This window comes from Sinocyclocheilus rhinocerous, unplaced genomic scaffold (assembly GCF_001515625.1).
Source record: "Sinocyclocheilus rhinocerous isolate Xijiao unplaced genomic scaffold, SAMN03320098_v1.1 scaffold3283, whole genome shotgun sequence".
NCBI lineage: Eukaryota > Metazoa > Chordata > Actinopteri > Cypriniformes > Cyprinidae > Sinocyclocheilus > Sinocyclocheilus rhinocerous.
Window position 1 is genome coordinate 107,460 of NW_015650698.1, and position 3,166 is coordinate 110,625.

The following is a 3,166-nucleotide window of genomic DNA, read 5'->3' on the forward strand; positions in this document are numbered from 1 at the left end:
GTGTGAGTGTGAGTGAGTGAGTGTGTGAGTGTGAGTGAGTGAGTGAGAGTGAGTGTGCGTGAGTGAGTGTGCGTGAGTGAGCGAGTGAGCGAGTGTGCGTGAGTGAGCGAGTGTGCATGAGTGCGAGTGTGCTTGAGTGAGTGAGCGCGTGTGCTTGAGTGAGTGTGCGAGTGAGTGCGCATGTGTGCGTGAGTGTGCGCGAATGTGCGTGAGTGAGCGAGTGAGTGAGTGTGCGTGAGTGCGCGTGTGTGAGTGAGTGAGCGAGTGTGCGTGAGTGAGTGCGCGTGCGTGGTGTGAGCGAGTGAGTGAGTGTGCGTGTGTGTGCTCGTGCGTGAGTGAGTGCTCGTGTGTGCCTGAGTAAGTGCGCGTGTGTGCGTGAGTGAGTGCGCGTGCGAGTGTGCGTGAGTGTGTGTGTGAGTGAGTGCGCATGTGTGAGTGAGTGTGCGTGAGTGCACGCGTGAGTGAGTGCGCGTGATTGAGTGAGTGTGCTTGTGTGAGTGAGTGCGCGTGTGCGTGAGTGAGTGCGCTTGTGTGAGTGAGTGCGCGTGAGTAAGTGAGTGCGAGTGAGTGAGCAAGTGTGCGTGAGTGAGTGAGCGAGTGTGTGTGTGCGTGAGTGAGCAAGTGTGCGTGAGTGAGTGAGTGAGTGAGTGTGAGCGAGCGAGCGAGTGAGTGTGTGTGTGTGTGTGCGTGTGAGTGCGTGTGCGCGTGAGTGAGCAAGTGTGCGAGTGCGTGTGCGCGCGAGCAAGTGAGTGAGTGTGTGTGTGGCCGTGTGTGCGTGAGTGAGTGTGTGTGTGTGCTTGTGTGTGCGTGTGAGGGAGTGAGGGAGTGAGTGTGTGTGTGTGTGTGTCCGCGTATGAGTGCGCGTGAGCGAGTTAGTGTGTGTGTGTGTCTCCTTGCAGCAGAATAGCAGTGCTGGCGTGATCTTGCTCCATTCGCTCAGCTCTCAATGTGTCCGTGTGCTTTATCAAGAGAGGTTGCGCTTGTGTGAGTGAGTGCGCGTGAGTAAGTGAGTGCGAGTGAGTGAGCAAGTGTGCGTGAGTGAGTGAGCGAGTGTGTGTGTGCGTGAGTGAGCAAGTGTGCGTGAGTGAGTGAGTGAGTGAGTGTGAGCGAGCGAGCGAGTGAGTGTGTGTGTGTGTGTGCGTGTGAGTGCGTGTGCGCGTGAGTGAGCAAGTGTGCGAGTGCGTGTGCGCGCGAGCAAGTGAGTGAGTGTGTGTGTGGCCGTGTGTGCGTGAGTGAGTGTGTGTGTGTGCTTGTGTGTGCGTGTGAGGGAGGGAGGGAGTGAGTGTGTGTGTGTGTGTGTCCGCGTATGAGTGCGCGTGAGCGAGTTAGTGTGTGTGTGTGTCTCCTTGCAGCAGAATAGCAGTGCTGGCGTGATCTTGCTCCATTCGCTCAGCTCTCAATGTGTCCGTGTGCTTTATCAAGAGAGGTTTCTCCAGGAAACAAGCAGTTTCGCCTCCATCTGTGAGTTTATGCTCAATCTCAACCATCTCTAAGCATGGAGAGTCTCCTCTGACTCTGCTGTTTCCATCTGTTTCTGAAGTGTGGTATGTAGGTGATACGCGTTTGCATTTAAATCACCACAGCAAAGTTTCAAGCGGTCGTGTAACTTCCTCCTGCAGCTGTTGCCGTGGAAACAACGCTTGTGACTGTGCTGAAATCTAGCGGAGTAAAGCTCACAGATCTGAAACTGTTGTTATATAGTGAACACGTGTGTCTGATGGGTTTGACAGCGCTGAAGTCATATTGCTGACCTGCTAAATTAACTAGACGCTTTTAACTAGTAAATATCAGTGTAACTTAAATTTCGAGTCTCATTTGATACATATTGCTTGTATTATTAATAAACAAATATTTATTTATTTATATAAGCACACCTCTCATCCAATTATCAATACAAAAACTATTTATTCATTTTCATTAATCACATTTTCTCTTCCAAATTATCAGTACAATAACTATTTGAGTTAAGCCCATTTTATCTCTGATTATCAAAGCAAAAACTATTTATGTATGTATGTATTTATTGATTGATTTATTTATGTATTTATTTATTTTTGTTAAGCACATTTTCTCCTTCAGTTATCAGAGGAAAACTTATTTATTTGTTTATTTATTATTTTTTAAAAATTATTTAAGCACATTTTACCTGCAATTATCAATACAAAATCTATTTATTTATTTATTTATTTTTAATTATGTAAGCACATTTTACCTGCAATTATCAATACAAAAGCTATTTATTTATTTCATTAATCACATTTTCTCTTCCAATTATCAGTCAAACAACTATTTGAGTTAAGCCCATTTCACCTCTGATTATCAAAACAAATACTATTTATTATGTACTTTATTTATTTATTTGTTTTATTTATTTTCTTCAAGCACACTTTCTCCAATTATCAGTACAAAAACTATTAGCACATTTTATATCCTATTATCGATACAAAAAACGGTTTAGTTATCTATCTAGCTTTATCTATCTATTTATTTTTAATAAGCACATTTTCTCCTCAAATTATCAGTACAAAAACTATTTATGTATTTAAGCACATTTTACCCCCAATTATCAATACAAAGCTATTTATTTACAATATATTTGTTATGTTTGTATATTAGAATTTGTTGCATTGTGGCATATTTTTATTATTTATTTAAACTATTTTAATATTAGTTTAGTTTACATGGTTTAGTGTTTAGCTTATACATCATTGAATTTGTTATATTGACATTAAAATAAAAAGTTAAAATACGATTAAATAAGAAAATAAAAAGTATTGTATTATAGAAATGAGTTAGAATAAAAGCATCTTCTGAATTAATAAATGTAAACAGTTACAGTAGTGAATCTAATAAGATCAGCATTGAGAATAATCTCTTATCTGCACTGACTGTTCTGCCATTAATTTAGTCATGTTTCCAATATTAATCAGTCGTGCCCATTAGGGCTGGGTAACAAATATCGATATCTCGATTTTAATCGATTCTCATTTTTACGGAACGATATCGATTCTTAAATCCCAGGAATCGATTAGTGTAGCCTGTTTTCAGTTAATGGACGGAACGTTGAAGGGTACTTCCCATCCAATAAATCGCAATAAGCATTGTGCTTTGGTACTTTTAATATGAAACAAAGTCTCAGATTTCAAATTCTGTCCATTGTATTGCA

General features: G+C 41.6%; 1 protein-coding gene across 1 annotated transcript in view; it reads left to right on the plus strand.

Annotated features, from left to right (window-relative positions):
• Positions 1–3,166, plus strand: part of LOC107712284 (A-kinase anchor protein 9-like) — a 137,848-nt gene that overhangs the window by 41,511 nt on the left and 93,171 nt on the right. The gene's annotated exons all lie outside the window — the stretch shown is intronic.